The sequence below is a fragment of the Ictidomys tridecemlineatus genome, chromosome 7 (assembly GCF_052094955.1).
Source record: "Ictidomys tridecemlineatus isolate mIctTri1 chromosome 7, mIctTri1.hap1, whole genome shotgun sequence".
Taxonomy (NCBI): Eukaryota; Metazoa; Chordata; class Mammalia; order Rodentia; family Sciuridae; genus Ictidomys; species Ictidomys tridecemlineatus.
The window spans coordinates 26,833,216-26,851,311 of NC_135483.1; positions in this window are offsets into that span (position 1 = coordinate 26,833,216).

Here is an 18,096-nt window from a genome sequence, read left to right on the forward strand (position 1 = left end):
GCATGAGATCTCTGGAGTTGAACTGCTGGTTGTAAATATGAAAATTATTTACTAGGTCCATAAATTAGCATCCACTGAACCACTCCATATATTGATTTTTCACACCAATAAAGTGAGGACAATAATAAAAGCAATCTAAATGGTATTTGTGAGAAATTGATTGAGAAAATGGGCAAAACTATGAATATAGGGCATTTAAAACATATCAGATATTCTCAATTTTTAAAATAATATTTTAGGGTACTTGTTTCATCAAGTATATTTCATAGTGGTAGAAAATTTTTAGCACAGACTAAGGTTGGGTTTAATTATTTTCTTTATGTTCTTTTTATATAAACTCATAATTAAGGAACACTCAACCTAAAGACACTGACACATGGATAATTAATTTTTGAAAAAAAATTTAAGTTCTAATTTGTTCATTTTTTGTACGCTTTGCTAGAATTTATATTGTAAAAGAACTAATATTGATTCTTTTTCTTTTCCTTCACTACATAGTTGAACTCTAACACAATCCCAAAACTGTAGCAAATATTGGCGCCTAAAGTGTTAGATTCCTGGATGGGTATTTTCTTTTTTATTTGTTCCTGTGTTTTTAGTTCTAGAGGGAAGACTTGCCAGGTAGATTTCATTTTCAATAACTGATTCTGGCATAATACAATGTGACCTAGGTAGAGAAGACAAAAAGCTGAAATATAACACAGCCCAGGGACAGATGATGGAGAAGGAATCACCGGAGAAAAACTGGTGACAAGAACATATCCTATTTCCCTGTGTATCAATTTGAAACAAGTCTAATTGAGACATATTCATTTCATATGCTTTATCAAATTATTCTGTGGATGTTGCAGCTGTTTTTCGAATGTGCTCACTAAATTGGAGAGTGTCCTTGAAACTTAGAATCCTTATGGGACCCACATATCTGAAGTAAAGGAAGCAGAACATTAGCAACCTTTCTACAAATTTCAGATTTTAATTATATATATTTTTTTAAATGTAAGGGATTTTGTACCCCAGAATTTTCTTCCCTGTACATACAAGAATAGTAAAACAAACAACATTTTTCAGTCATCTAAATTCAGTAGATTTGTAGTATTTTCAGATATTTCTTTGTTAAATAACAGCTGAGGAAACATGTTGCTTTCGCAAACCCTATTATTTATTTATCTTCCATAACTTCACCTAGTAAACAAACACAATAAAAAAAAACTAAAAAATATATTAAAGATCAGAATCCAGATATAAAATTGTATTAGAGATACCTTAACATATTATCTAAAAAAACAATGATTTAATTCATATGTTAATGCTTAGAATTAAGCATTTTGCTATTAAGTCTATTCTAATTCCACCAATAATATTTGCTTTTGTTTAGGGCTTGCATTAGTTTTTAATCACATAACAACTATATAATAAAATAAAAATGAATATACTTAGTTTCTAGACCGTGTTCTTCCCCATGAAAAGAACTATTGCTTACTTATAAACTATCTGCACTACAGTATAATCCATACTGTACTATTCATTATGCAAAATTGTTAAAAATTATGAAGTCTTATCATCGTCAAATAATAGCACAATCTCTAAACTGGTATAAACTGCAGTGCAATTGAGCATTTGCCTGTAAACTCATTCAGTATACACAAGCATATACCACCCCTAAAACACAAGCTGCTTTTAAGATCTCTGTGTTCCCTTTGCCTCGGCATGCCTACTGCTTCCCACCTGTTTGCATCTGCTCCTGTCATAAAGGTTCTTGAAGCTCCATCTTGGTTACCTTCTGTTACACCTGCTAGGCATCTCTCAGCTCATTAGCAAACTGATTGCTCTCTAGTCTATGTCACTTAATGCTTAATGCATTTTCAATTGTGTATCAGTATCATATGGCTGCTTCAACAAATTACCATGAATTTGGTGGTTTAAAAACAAAATGAAGATATTGCCTCACAATCCTGGAGGCTCCCACACCCTTCACAGGCACTAAGAGAGAATTGCTTTTGCTCTGTTCTAAATGTTCTGGGTTCCAGGTGTCCCAGACTTTGTCTGTATTCATCACATGACCTTTTCCTCCTCTTCTCATCTGTCTCTGTGTGTCTCATATGATATTTGTTATTGGATTTAGAGTCCATGCCAATAATCCTCAGCTTAATCATATCTGCAAAGATATTTTTATTCCTCAAATTATATTAAATTCAGTTTCTAGGACCCACATGAATGTATCTCTTGGTACCTAGAATACAACACTCTACATAGTCTGAGAGTTTAGCATCTGAACTACTACAAAGAGAGAAAAGGAAAAAGAAGAAAAATTGTAGTTTAAATGTCTAAACTCTCAGGCTATTGTCTTCTTGCTATTTTTCACTTATACAAAACTAATATAATCATCTTCTCTGTCTACAATACCTTATAGTTTAGTGGAGAAGACAGGCAAGGAAACAAACAAGTACAACATAATATTACAGTGATAAAACAGAAATGTTTGGAAATATGATTAAGATATAACCCAATTTAACAAGGCAGTAGTTTTCTGAAAGATGTGACATAGATGACTTATAAGGAAATATGGACCAAGGAGCATGGCACAAGTAGACTCCAGGTACATGCATATGCATGTGTTCACACACTCACATACCCATACACATCGCACTTTTCTAGACATTAAGCAATTAAATGAAGCTCTATAATAAAGAAAAAGCTATAGAAATTCTGTCCATGAAACAACCTCATATAAACCTTTGTGTTCTATATTGTCACTTTCTTTCATACTATTAATCATTATTTCACATTAAATTACTTAACTTTATGTATTTGTTTGTTTCTTTTTTAAATTTTTTTTTTTATTTTTGTCTACTCTTCCAATGATCTCACTGGTATATAAGCTCTGTAAGGAGTGGCTTAAATGAGCGAAAAGTGCTTATTTAATAATTTAAAAATAGTAGTTATTTCCACTACAAAACATAATGCAGTAGAGAAAACATGAATTGAGAGGAAAAAAATGGGTTATGATTTTTTTTTTAATGATCAGAAGAAGTGTTTATAAAAAATGGTGTTTTGGTACAGACCGAATCAGATTTATAGTAAAGCTTGGGAAAACATTTCTAGGAATTTTTATTGAAGGAAATGTTAAGATAGGTGCATCACTAGCATATGTGCCCCTTCCCTCCCAAATTGTACTGCTTCAAGCAGCTTTGTGCATCAGGTACAGTGACTTAGCAAGCTAGCTCAAATAAAGGAGCAAAGGAACAGTGGAAGAACACAAAATCTCTCAGGATTGCAAAAATAATGTTTGTCCATGCTTCAGAAGAAAAGAAACTAGTAAAGTTTAGTTGTTGAAGTCAGTTTGTCCTTTCTCCGTGTATGTATGCATTCTTTCTCTGCTGTCTCTCAGGGTCCCTGTGGCCTCTTTTCTTTTCTTCACTACCTCCTTGTCTCTTAGGGGATTATTTTGTTTGTGTGTAGCCGGACGTGGATGTGAGCCCTGACTGCATTTCAGTGCCCATGACCAAAGAATATTTACACTACCAATAAACAACTGCAAGCAAAAATATAATAGGTGCTTAGACATACCTTGCACCAGTTGCCTTATTTAGGTTTATTTAGTCTTTTTAAAATAAGCTGTGGCTAGACCAAGAAACATGGCAGTACCTTTTTCTGCTGGGCATGAAACCAACGTGTTTGAATGGGTAAATAGTATTTCATTAAGTGACAATAACTCTCAAATCTAAATTTTATCCACTTAGAATATATTTATTGAGACTTGTAGAAGAAAATCACTGTAAGTTTTGGAGATGTATCAGTGAACAAAACAGAAACAAATCCCTGTTCTGGTAAGAGAAGAAAAAAAAACTATTAAAAATTACAATAAAAGAAAGTCAATTATATAGTATGTTCTAGAAGAGTAAAGAAAAGAGGGGAGTCCTGGGGGACTGGCTTTGCAATTAAAAAAGAATGACTTTACCAAGAAATGGTATTTGCTAAAATATTTAGAATGATTCTTGCTGTTATCTAAGGGGAACATGTTCAGGCAAAGAGAAAAACCAGTGCGAAATCCAGGGTCAGGAGTGTGACCACTGTATTTGAGAGGCAGGTGGCTTGACCATAGTGACTAACAGAGAAATGTGAAGATGAGGTCAAAGGTTGTTGATGCACAAGAAGCTGTATCCATGTTTGAGACGATAATGATGCCATGAAGATCCCTTCAAAGCTTTTAAATGTCACTCTTGCCCTTGATCTTACTTCCTTCAAAGAACTTCATATTTTGTTTTCCTCAAAGATTCTCACTCACTTTGATACTGTAGTCCTTTCTTTTATGGTCCACCTCTTCTTCATCGTCTCAGAGTTTAAGCAGAGCTATTGATGAAATCAGTGAAACAAAATGACACATATCCCTTGGCCTTCTTGCTTTCTTCAGTATCAGACACTTCACAGCCAATCCAGGAATTGCTTCACTTTAAATACAAGGAATACATGAGCTCAAGTTTCAGCCAAATTGAGTCTTTTTTTCTTTTCTTTTTTTTTGCTGGGGGACGGGGATTGAACTCAGGGCACTCGACCACTGAGCCACATTCCAGCCCTATTTTGTATTTTATTTAGAGACAGGGTCTCACTGAATTGCATAGTGCCTTGCCTTTGCTGAAGCTGGCTTTGAATTTGTGATCCTCCGTCTCAGTTTCCCAAGCTGCTGGGATTTTAGGTGTGCGCCACCGTGCCCCGCTCCTTTGCTTCTTAAGACAAGTCAGGAGTTAATATTTTATTGTCATTTTATTCTTATCTTGATTCAATTCTGGACTTCAGAAGGGATTTTTTAATCTTTCTCTATTATTATTAATGTTTACATTAGTTATGATGATATTTTATGGTCCCTATCCATTTCCGAAATTTTCAATCCTTATTTTTCAATGCTTATGAAACACATCTTGCATTTATTCTAGAAACTCTACAGTTTGAAAACAGCCAAAATAAACAACAACAACCACACACACAAAAAAAAAAACACAAACAAAACATTTTCTCTTTCAAGTTGTTGTGGTTTGAATCTGGCTTGTCCCCCAGAAGGTCACTTGTTGAAGGCTGGATACCCAACAGCAATGTTCAGTGGTGGGTCTGTGGGGAAACAATGAACCCTGAGGATTATAATATCATCAGTGGATTAACACTTTGAAAGTATCAGTGGAAGTTTTTTGGGAGTTCTTTGTGGATGATGTCTTATCCCCAGTCTTTTTCTCTCTGCCTCTCTATACTTCCTGGCTGCCATATCCTGCCTTGCTTCTGGCCCAAAGCAATGGAGCCCACTGACCATGCACTGAAATCTCTGAAATAGAGTGAAACTAAATATTTCTTCCTTTAGCTTGTTTATATCATGACTTATTTTGGTCACGGCAACAAAAAGTTGAAGAAGTCAGAAACAAGTCCACCTTAAACTATGCCTTCTTTATCCATTCATGTCTCAGGGAAGAATCCAGCCACTGAGTAATCCTAGGTACTTGTGTCTAGAAAATCTGAAGACATGTTTATGCCTTACCTCACCCTTACTCTCTTTTGTGACTTGTTAGTTCATTTTTTTTCTCCCTTTCCACTCTCCCTGCATTCAGTATACAAATCTAGGTGTTTATTGTTTCTTACCTGAACTCTAGTCATAACTATTAATTTTTTCTCTGGTTCCTAATTTTCCATCTGTGCAATGGCTTGAAAATATTACTAGCAAATTAATCCATGTTTAACCCATTAAGTTATTCAAATTCTCATTATATTTCTTCTCTGTGCAAACATCTTAAAGAATTCTCCTTTAACTACAGGAAAGATAAAATAATTGATTCCAAGATGATGTCGGTTGACCCTGCAGTTTCATCACAGCAGATTTCTTCCCTGAAAAATATTCTACTAAAATTTGCACAGTGTTATGCCCTGCATTTGCTCACCTTGATAATATGTCAAAATACATTCTACTGTCATGTTTATCTACACAGAACAAAAATGGGCACAAAAGAGTTAATACCATCTAATTTAATACATGACTAGAGTTAGAACACAACAGGACTCCTGAGATGAGAAAAGGCCAATGTAAAGAGTATACTCACAACCAAAGATACTTTACTTTGTCTTTGGTTCTCTTTGTTTTATTTTAGTGGTAGCTGCTAAATTTTCCATGTCCACTTGACAAAACATTTACCCTTGTTTTGAGGCTTAGCTTCAGACATTTACCATCTATTTATTGTCCTTCTTTCCATCTCTTTCCAGAGCACATTTTATATGTCAGTGGTTTTTTATTTCTTTGCTCTTACTAGTCTGAAAAATGCATTTCATCTTATAATCTAGTCATTTATGTGAAGAGTTTCATGCTCGCAGTAAACTTTGAGACAGGCACTATATCTTGTTTGTTTTAAAATTTTGTCACATTTTTCATTGGTTAGTCTTTTTTTTTTGTATTGTATTTCTGCATTATTCATAGTTTTGTTCTTTTGATAAACTGGCATAAATTTTCTTTCACTTTATATTTCAACATTTCAGAGGAAAGAACTTCATCCAAATTATCAAAGAGCAGGTCAAAGATGCAATATATACTTGATATGGAAATAGCACCAATGTCTCCAGACAGATGTGAGTACACTAGCACAGGTCATAATGGACATGGGAACAAGTCAAGAAAATGATGACATGGACGTAATTTAATGAAGAGTGATCAGAATTAGATACAAGATTTTCATGCACATTCATTTGTCTGATTTTAAGATTCACATAGAAAGACAACAAAATACAGCATTTAAAGATAACACATATGCCTAAGAGTGTATTAGAAACAGCAGTGATATTCAAATTTTAATCTGTTTTTGAACACTCTGTGACACAGATTGCTTGTCAGATTTATGGCTTCCAATTACAGGTTCAGCTTTATTCTTAAAGAAACAAGACAGAGAGAAATAGAACAGTGTAGCAATTACTTTTTATATGCTTTTTAGACAAGATGCCAATATACCCTAAAATAGTGATTATTGATATCTTTGGAAATAATATGAAGTATCTTTGGGTGTGAGCATTGGCCTTTCTCATATCAGGAGTCTTGTTGGGCTCTAACTCTAGTCATGTATTAAATTAGATTGCACTAACTTTTTTTGGTGCTTATTTTTTTTCATTTGTCCTGTTTAGATATACACGGCAGTAGAATGTATTTTGACATATTATAATACACGAAATATAACTACTGAGTCTTAACCCTAAGTAACCCAGAATATCCTCTGCAACCTTTTATTCAGTTTCCCTTTCAAACACACACTTTACTTTCACTTCTACTTGGAATAGCTTTACTCACACAGATACATCTTCTATTTTATCTTTGATGAAGAGTCTTTTGCACTGTCTATGTCATTCACCAAAACACACAGTGACAAATTTGATATAAAGCTTCCTTATTAACTTTGCTGATGTAAGATGTTGGTAGATTTTTTTGAGCAGGTGTTTAGAAAGAACACAGTGATAGATGATTATGGGTCATGGAGAGAATGGCACATGCACTTGCTATCCTTTGTGTGGAAACTGAAGCAAATAAAATTTATTCTGGTGAACATGCAAAACTACATGAATTTCCTGTATATGTGAAAAATGTAATAATAGGATAGGTGTCTACAGTAGTAAATTCCAAATGTGGAAGAACATCAGAATTAACTGGAATATATATATATATATATATATATATATATATATATTTTAATAACAATGATTTTTGAATCCCATATTTCTTTTAAGAATTACTGGACTTCAGGCTATGAAATATGCATTGATAAAAATAAATAATCCCTTAGAATCCAGAAGCAACAAGATCACTCACTGCTATTTTGCAATTCTATTCTCAGCATGTTTGAACAAGGAAAAACAGAAATACACAAGAAAGATTTGTATTTAAATTAGCTCATCTGAAAATTTAAGAACAAAATGCAGTTAGAATATACTAATACTTCTATTTTAGAGTGCCTACAATATGCCTGAAATTTTATATACATATTTCATTCTGTCTCATAAAAATCATGTATGATTAGTAAGTCAAAATTCATGGAGTTTAAATAATCCGCCCACATCACGTTTTTGATGTGAACGACATTCTGTCTTAGTTTCTAGGATGATACTTGGCTTCCAAAGATATATTTCTGGTGTTTAAGGACTGGATAAATTTCAGAAATCCTAAAGCAAAGAATAGCTTCTCTCTTTTTTCATCCTCTTTTCCACACCATGAGTGTAGGTAGGCTGCCCAGTAGATTTGGACTGAGTTCACCCTCACTTCTTGCTCATAGTTTTTAAGAATAACTGTAGAATATGCTAGAAATATCATGTCCTGAGATAAGGAGGAACCAGATGAACCAGCCTGGGTTCAATACCAATACCCAACTGGTAACAGGATGTCCTTCAATACTTAATCCCAGCAACCCCTGTTTTCCTGATGTGTGAAACCCAGGGAGCACAGCCTTCTGGAATCCCATCAGCTGTGGTGCAAAGTGGAGCATAGGCAGATCTCTGTCCACTGCAGGCAGCTTTCCTGAGCTTTGGGAATGATTTCCATTGTCCCTTGCTGCCTTTCTGTAATTAATAATCCCATTCCAGGAAATGTTTGTGTGAGTAAGTATTCCATCTCACTAGACTCAAAAAAATTGTCCTGTGCACAGTGAAACTGCACAATGCAGAGCTTCTAAGTAAAATGAAAAGAGAATATCATGAGAAAGTTTTGTTTTTATTTGTGTTTTGCATGTATTTCATATGTTAACACACTGAGGAACAGCTAGAAAATCCCATAAAGCCAGATTTGCTTTCTTAAACCTGTCTGCCCTTCTCTTGTTCTCGTTAGGCATGATTGAGGTTGGTGTTTGTGACTGGGGTGATATTTGTCAGTCAATTTAATGATTCTTTTTGCTAACAGAAATATATCACATCTGTGATTGTCACTAATTGGGATATCCAGAACCTGAAAGACATCTAAATTACCATGCTCAATAAAAAGAAAGTAGATTCACTCTCTCATTAAAATAAAGAACTAAGTGTCTTTAGCTGGCTTCATTTTTATTGAAAAACAACAGAAGGAAAATATGCACAGTATTTTCACAAAGTAATAATGAGTGTCCATCTGTTTATCCTGTATTAAAATATTTGTAAAGACATCAAGTGATGGAATCAGTTTAGGGCACACACACATATGCACACACAAATATACATATTATTAGGATAACCCATATAAAATTACAGGTTTTATATTGCAAAATTAACGATTTTCCATGGTTGAACTAAATATAAATACATTGTTGAAACTTTTCAAACGCATGAATCTGTTTATATTTTAAATGTAATATATATTTTGTATTGTATAATATAAATATTTTAAGTATTTATATATATATATATATTTCCTTAATGGAATAATATACTGAAAGTAACTTTTAAGTTAAGTATTTATGACTCATCCATTTTTACAAAGTAAATAAATTTCAGGACTCAATACAGAAATAAAAGACAAAGAAAACTATTTTAAAATATGTAGATTTTACTCTGAGCCTAAAATATGGTCTTATTTAGATTAAAAAGTAACAAGTACATTTTTTAAACTTTAACTTCTCTTTTTGAGTTTTGGGAACAAAGATGCATAGATTCCCCTACAAGTAAAGAAAACATTTGTTTCTTGAATAAACATTAGTTAGAATAATATGATAATCTTATTTAACAAATGTCTCACTTAAAAATGACATACTAGTTTCATATAAAGCTCTCTACAGTGCAATTATTAGTGAGTGTATGTGTGTTTTAGAAATGTTAGATGTTGGTTTTATGTAGCTAAGTAAAATCAGTGTTCAGTTATACTTGAAGGCTATGTACAATGCTCCTGCTAATTGTTAGAACAGTTGACATTTAGTAAAATTTAAATATGCCTAAGATGACCTGATATAAATAAACTTCTTTGGTTTGTTAGCAGGCTGGGGATTTAAATTTTTGTCATTGTATTGCATTCATAGTCCAAGGAATCTCATATTCTGAAGTATGATTTTCAAATTACTATGAAATTCATCAACTATTTAAAAATTGATGTTTCAATTCTCATTCATTCCTTCAGGTGTTCCTTCTTGGGTACTGAGGCACTCTACCCTTTCATTTGAAATAAGAAAATTTACCTTTCTATTTTCTCACTGAGTATAATTATAGTATTGAATCCCAAAACCTTGCAAAACTAAAGTGAGTGGGTTTAAATTGTTATTTTGAATCATACCTTGTCTTTAATGTACACACTTGTTCATTTTCTAAATAATACATGTGACCCCATTAAATTCAGCCCTGAATAACCAGAGTGAATTGATTCTTCTCTGTGTGGTTAACTTAGACTGATTTAATAACATCAATATATTGAAAGAATATTTCTAATGCCAATCAGTAGACATTACAATATAATGTATAATTTTTATCCATGTCATGAAATATTGATATGTTTATGATTTTAGTATGTCACTACCCTTTATACAGAAACTGTTTCATTAGTAAATACTGACAAACAAAGCTTTCAAAAAAGAACTTTTCCTCCAAAAAAAATAAATAAAATAGAATGTATAATAGGCTATAGTGAATTAATCGATTAAACAAGTTTAAACCTGGTGTCTGAAGAGCTTATTATTATTAACATAATTATTTTATGATGGTCAAAAATGAAATATCAAATTAATCATTTATGGTTCAAAATTATGAGATAATTATCTTTTGTCATATTATTCATATTATGTTTAAAACATGAAAATAATTTGAAATTTCTCATTATTATATGCATTATTATGGATCTGGATTGAAATTGAAATTTTCCAAGATAGTTCATCGACCACTCCAGAGTAACGTAGGGTTAAAAAAAAAAAGTGAATCATGTGAACGAACATTGCAGATTGTAGAGAGGTAGAGAGTATACAAGTAATTCATCAGAGTGTCACTATGGGGTGACTATTTCAAACACAGTGATGATAACAATACTGTACAAATGAAGAAGAAAAAAATCATTAAAAAGTGGAATACACAGAGTATAAAGGAAGTCCAAATCACAAATTTAAAATTTGTACAATTACTTATTGAAATGCAGAAAATGGGAGGAGGAATCAATGTGGTTTTAGAGAAAATTTTTTATATATTTTATTTATTACTTTCATTAACATGTATATCTTCCAGGAAAGACAGCTACTTGAAGCTAAGATTATTTATTGAATTACAAAAAGAGAAATATAATTGTATTAGGCAAAAAGACATTCATTTTTAAGCATCCAATATGTGTATTACAATTCTGATTTCTATTTCTAGCATTTTCTACAAAAGTATGTAAGATGGTGAGGCATTGTGGATAGAAACTTTAAGTACTAAAACATTGCCCATATGTTAACAAAAATTGGGGGCAAAGAGTTTTATTAATTGGAAGGATGAGTGGAATCAAATGAATAAAAAAGTTGTTTGTGAGATGTTCACTCTACACCTTCATTAAAAACACAAAAACAAAAATCAAAACAAACAAACCAAAAACTTGCTGAATTTAAAGGGGATGGTAACACTTTCTTCCCCACCCTCCGTCTTTTTTTCTTTTGAAATAAACATTAAGTATATTCAGACTATAAAATGGAGGCAACTATCACTTTCATGAGTGAATATAGCTATTTTGCTCCCTTTCCCCATCCCAAATCCCTTAGGTGCCTATTCTGACAACTTACAAGCAGGGATTGGGGAATAGTCATAAATTGAAGAGATGGATAGAAGGGTCAGGAAATATGAATGAGATTTAAAATGTATAAATTGGGTGGAATGAAAATTTGTCTTTGATATCATTTTTGGTTCAGATTTACAACTTCTAAAAACAAATAGAATTATTGGATACAATGGTAATTTCATGCTCAAAATTAAAATATCAACAGGTTCATGTTACAAGCTGAGTTTTGTGAATTGAAACATGTTAATACAGAAAAATATCTTACTGTCAGTAATGCTTTTGAGACCCACAACCTAGGTGCCTTTGAACAGATGAATGGATAAAGAAAATGTGGCATATATACACAATGGAATGTTACTCAGCTATAAAAAGAACGACTTCCTGACTTTTGCCAGTAAATAAATGGATGTGCAGACATTGTGCAAAGTGAAATAAGCCAATCCCAAACAACCAAAGGCCTAATGTTCTCTCTGATATGTGAGTGCTAACACACAACAAAGGCGGGTGGAGGAGAAGAATAAAGCTAAGTATATTAGACAAAGGGGAATGAAGGAAGGGGGGACAGGAATGGAAAAGACAGTGGAATGAATCTGACATAATTTTCCTTTGTGTGTGTGTGTGTGTGTGTGTGTGTGTGTGTGTATGAATAAACATATATCCCAATGTCAATCTTCACATCATTTACAACCACAAGCCTGGATGCTACATAGAATAAGAAGTACTCCATGTTTGCATAAATTTGTTGTGTGTAACTAAAATGAACAAAGAAACTTTTAAAAAAGAGGCAGTTATGAAGAACTGGTTTCGTGTGCATGAAAACCGGTTCTTGCCAGAGAAAATCATGTTAAATCTAATACTCGCATAAATCAGCATGCTTACCTATTATACCTGCCAGCTTTAAGAAATATATTTTAAAACTGGAATCACTATTAACCATGTACTCAAGTTCAGGGTCACAAAATATATTTTTGAACAAAGGCAGTACATTTTTCTCCATCTCTAACTCCGTATTGATTCAAATTTAAAGATATATGAATAAACATATCAGTTGGCTAAGAAGAGAGCCTTTATACCTAACGTGCATTCTACAAGCTCTGTTCAATTAAGTACTTTATGACTCACAGAATGTCAATCCTTAATGAGGTAGTGCAGTACAAGTTGAATCATTGGCTAGGAAATGTCAAGAGAATTTCCGTGGTGATAAATTCCCACTTCAGGTTATTCTTAGGTCATCAGAAGTAACTTGGTATTCACTATTTATAAAGTGAGAATAAATAATTGTACATTTTCATATAAATATGCTTATTTTTCTTAATCACATATATATAATTTGTTGCCTCAATAAAAATTAATCACCTAATATTTTAAAGATTTTTTACAAAAATCTAATAGTTTAGATTATAATAAACAGACATTATTGACTAAAAAGCTCAATCTAAATCAAAGAAACACTAATAATGAAACTATACTCATGTACTTTTATAGAACAAAAAAACAATTTGTCAGAATTAAATGAATATTGGTACAAGATTAGGAAATTAAGGGAAATGTGCTACAGTTTTCTGGGGATAAATGTTTAAATATTTCAATTAACCAATCATTTGTGAACCAAAATTATTCTGCTAGAGTTTTGTTATATTAGTGATATCTCTAACATGAAAATATACTATAATTATTTATCATGACAAAAAAAGATTATAACAATCATTATATTCTTCCCTTACTATCCCTTATTGTGTGTTCACATCCACATATCAAAGAGTACCTTCAGTCTTTGTTTTTTGGGGGATTAGCTTATTTCACTTAGCATAATAGTATCCAGATCCGTCCATTCACCAGCAACTGTCATCATAGTCCTTACCAAAGCTTGGTCTAGTGTTTTCTTTAGTTGTCCTGAGTGGCCTTCAAACTCCTATTCTTGTAGTTCTCTCCTTTCATTGTGATCAGTTTATTTTCCATCTCAAGGTCCAGAAATTTAACTCATACAGAATTTACGTTTATTTTGTATTCAGTAATTTATTCCAAGGACCCAGCAAAATACATAGTAGAGTCTTATTAAATATTCACTGAAATAACAGATATTAAATGAAACCATTACCCAATTAAAATCATCAGAATATATGTTAGTAAAACTCAGCTGATAAAACTAAAATATAAAAACAAATCTAACCAATTGTCTTTAGTTACTGATGTTTACAAATAAATTCTACAGATCATAAATATGAGAGAAAACTTAGATTTTGTGTTAATATAAAAAAGTGATAATATAAAAAAGTGATAATTTATATATAATTATCACTATATGGTTTTTATCATTTATTATATATAATTATCATTTATTTAATTTATATGAAAATCATTTGTATTTAATAACAATATGTATAATTACATACATACATGTACATAATTACACCTTTCTTGAGGAGAAATTAACAATTAAGTAAGGTTGAATTAACCTACAACATAGTTGATCCCAGGATTCTCTATTGGAAAAACAAGGGTAGAAATTAATTCCTGTGTTTCCAAGATGTTTTAGAGTCCCATATCTAACTAAATCTCTTGACATTAAAAAAAAATCAACTGAATGCTAGTATATAAAATAAAAGAAGTTTTAGAAATTCATTGTTTTTGTTGTTGACATCATGGTTAATGCTCTGTTTCATATAAGAGAGATATTGATATAGAAATTCAAAGGAATATATTTGGAAAAAAAACAAAACTGAACTAAGATGTAATGCCTACTACTTTTCTATTTCCTACCTATATCATAATGGGCACATCCTTTGTGAATGTCAGCTCTTGGGGCTGGAACTTGTTATCAAAAGCTTGAACTACAGACTATTAATTGTATTTATGATGGCAAACATCTTTTCTGAAAAAAAAAAGAATTCTTTTCTTAATAGCATTTTTCCTTGAAGTTTAAGTGCATTTCCATAGTATATTGCATATCAAATATGAAATAAGAGAAAGACTCAAGAATGGAAAATGTGCATGGCATTCTGTTCAAATAATAATCACTGTCAGTATATAGAATCAATGAATATTTTAGTGTGCTATGTTAAATGATGTGCAATTCCGCTTGAAGGATTTGCAACTTTCAGACATTCTACATCCCCGCTTCCATCCTCCCAGGACACATCACACATTTCTTTACCCCCTTGGTTAAGAGACATACAACATTGGTTTTTAAGTTTCAAAAAGTACATTATATCACTATTGCATGGCTCTAAGTAAATACTCATCTTATGCCAAGTAATATATTCTAAACATTCTTATGCTGGATTTGACAATTAAAATGTATCTATACCATTGGTTTTTACTTCTGAGTTTGGTAAAATCATATGCTAAATCCTTATTACAATGATCTCTAATTTTTAAGTATATGCTTTAACATTTTTTCTAAGAGTATATTTTCTTTTTCAATACAAAAATTTATAACACTAGGAAAATAACAAAAACTTACATGCAGAAAAAGAAACATAAGATTATAACTTACAATCCTAACTTTCTCTAAAAATTTTTTAATATGTAAGTTAATATCCTCTTTGCATGTTCATGTTTAAAAGTGTGCATGTCTGTATATGCATGTACATATACATCATGATTGATATTATGCTGCATCAAATGAATACTTCCATGTTTCTTATGTAGCTTTCTTGAAGCACTATTTATTGACCAAAAATTCACTTAAGTTTAAATTTCAATGAGCTTTGTTAATGCACAGATTGTACAATCAGCTAAATTCCAACTTTAGAAGATATTGGTCACCCAACCACATTCTTGCTATTCATTTGGAGTCATTTTATGTCTCTATCCACACACCTAGGACACTGTTAAACTACTCTTTGTCTCCAAGCTTCTGTTTGTTATATTTCCTATGAATTTAGAAACATTTTTAGTGTAATATTTCTTATTTCATCTATGTTGCAGTATGTACCAGTAGTTTCTCCTTTATATTGTCATAGTGTAAGCAGATCACATGTTTAAAAAGTGAGAGTTATTTGGGTTATTTTGTGCTTTATGAATAATTCATATTACAGAAATTTGCATATAAGCTTTTGTGTGTACATTTTTTCTATTGCTTAGACATCTAGGTCTAGAAGTACTGGAACTATATCAAATTAATGAATAAGATCTTAAGAAACTTTCCAAAAGTTCTTCAAAGTGGTGCAGCACGTTGCTTTTTCCCGAGCAACATATAAATATCCCAGTTTTTTCACACCCTTGCTGTCACTTGATATATTTGTCAATTTGATAAAAGCTATTATAATGGGTAAGATTACATTAGTGTTTTAATTGATATTTCCCTAATAACCAGTTATCTTCTGCATATTATGATGTGTTTATTGACAATTCTTGTATCTTGGGATGAAAGTCTATTCAACTATATTCTCCAATACTAAATAGAATTTTCTTAATAATAGGCCATATAAAGTCTTCATAAATTCTTGAGATAAGTGTTTTGGCAGATAAATGATTTGCAATTATTTTATTCCATTGTATGCTTTATCATCTTTTTGATGATGACATTTTCAATTTTGAAAATCTTTCAATCTATCTTTATTTTTTCTTTTATGGATTTTGTTTTTGGTGTTGTTCCTAGGAAATATTTCCCTTACCAAGTTCATGAAGATTTTCTATCATAGGTTCTTTTGAATTTTATAGGTTTATTCCTTATATTTATGTATGATCCATTTGCCAATGATTGCTTCATGTCACCTGAAGTAAATGTCTTAATGAATTTTTGTGTGTGTGTAATTCAATTTTCCAACCACTATTTATTGCAAAGATTATCTTTTCCTCATTGAATTTGTATGTGATCCTTGTCAAAAACCAATTGTCTGTAAATGTAAAAGTCTATTTTTAAATTCTAAACAAAGTTCTATTGATTTACATGTATCCGTGTGCTTCTACCATGCAATCACTATAGAACTGTAGTAAGTTTTAAAATCAATGAAGTATCAATCAGGTTGTTCTTTTATTTTTCAAGATTGTTTTGGCTATCTTGTTTCTTTGCATTTGCACACAAGTTGTATGAAAACTTTGTCAATCCATCTAAAAACTTCTCCTGGTTTTTTCAGAGTTTATCTTGACTCTAGTCTACCATCTATGGAGAATTGCCACTTTTAAAGTCATTGAGTCTTCAAATGAAGGGGGAATGTCATTACCTTTATTTAGACCTTCAGTTTTTTAGCAGTGGTGTGTAATTTTCATGTATTAAGGCTAGTACATCTTTGGTTAAATTTATCTCAAAGGTAACAACCTTTGTGATGCTATTGTAATAGGATTGTCTTATGAATATTAATTTCATGACCATTCTTATTAATATGTAGAAATATGATTTTCATAGCTTTGATATGTTTAACTTTAAATAGTCATATAATATTTGTGAGACTGCAACCAACATCTTTGTGTTCTCATCTTGCTCAGTCACAGAGCTGGACTTTCCAGGAAGGGGTATGATTTTGTGCTTCAGAGTTGTCAGTTATTCTTTGAAAAGGGCTATGAAAAGCAAATCTTCAAATCCACAGAATTTATATAATTATTTTCTGAATGTCTGGCAAATGATGGAGCCATTTTCCACATAGAATTTGGAGCTATACTTGTGATACCATCCTTGAGTTTTACCATAGACCATGAAATGAAATATTGTTTCCTCGGAGTCACAGCTGGTAACCTTGTGATTTAAGGGGGGGGGGTGATCCAGCACAAAGCGTGTCCTGTCTTTGTAGTCTTTTCAGAAAGTCTTTGGTGTAGATCTAGCATCCATCTGTAAGCCAAAATTTCATCTGTATGAGAGATGATGCAATTAATTTATTTTTTGGATTTATTTCATTAAATTTTTTAATTCATTTTAATTCAACAAAAACTGAATTTGACTGCTTTGTTTCTTGAATGTTTTTTTTTTTTAACTTCACCAAGGGAAGATTATGAAACGGAGAAAGATTATTACTTATTATAGGAAATTCCCACCAGACAAACTGCTTTCTGAAAGTGAGGAAATTATTTTGGCAAATCCTTTTATATCCCCTAGTCTAACCCTACTATTTTTTCAGTACTTAGGAAATAGCTTTCTCTGGTGAATAGAATAAGTTCATACAAGTCCCAAAATAATGTTCAATAAGTCCTTGCCTATGTATTATTTATGAAGAAAATCTGGACTTCTATGTTTTATTCCTCAAGACTTTCATTCTATTTTAACCCCAGCTTGCTTAGGATATCTTTTTTAGTCCCATCTTTGAAACATGTTGTTTAAATCAAATGAAATATACGAAGAGAGCAGTTAAATTATATTTTTGTACTATCATCAATCTTTAGAACTTTCACGACAGGTAAATCGGTTACAATAGATATTAAGCCAAGCATATATGAGACATAAGGCATCTTTAAAATGATAA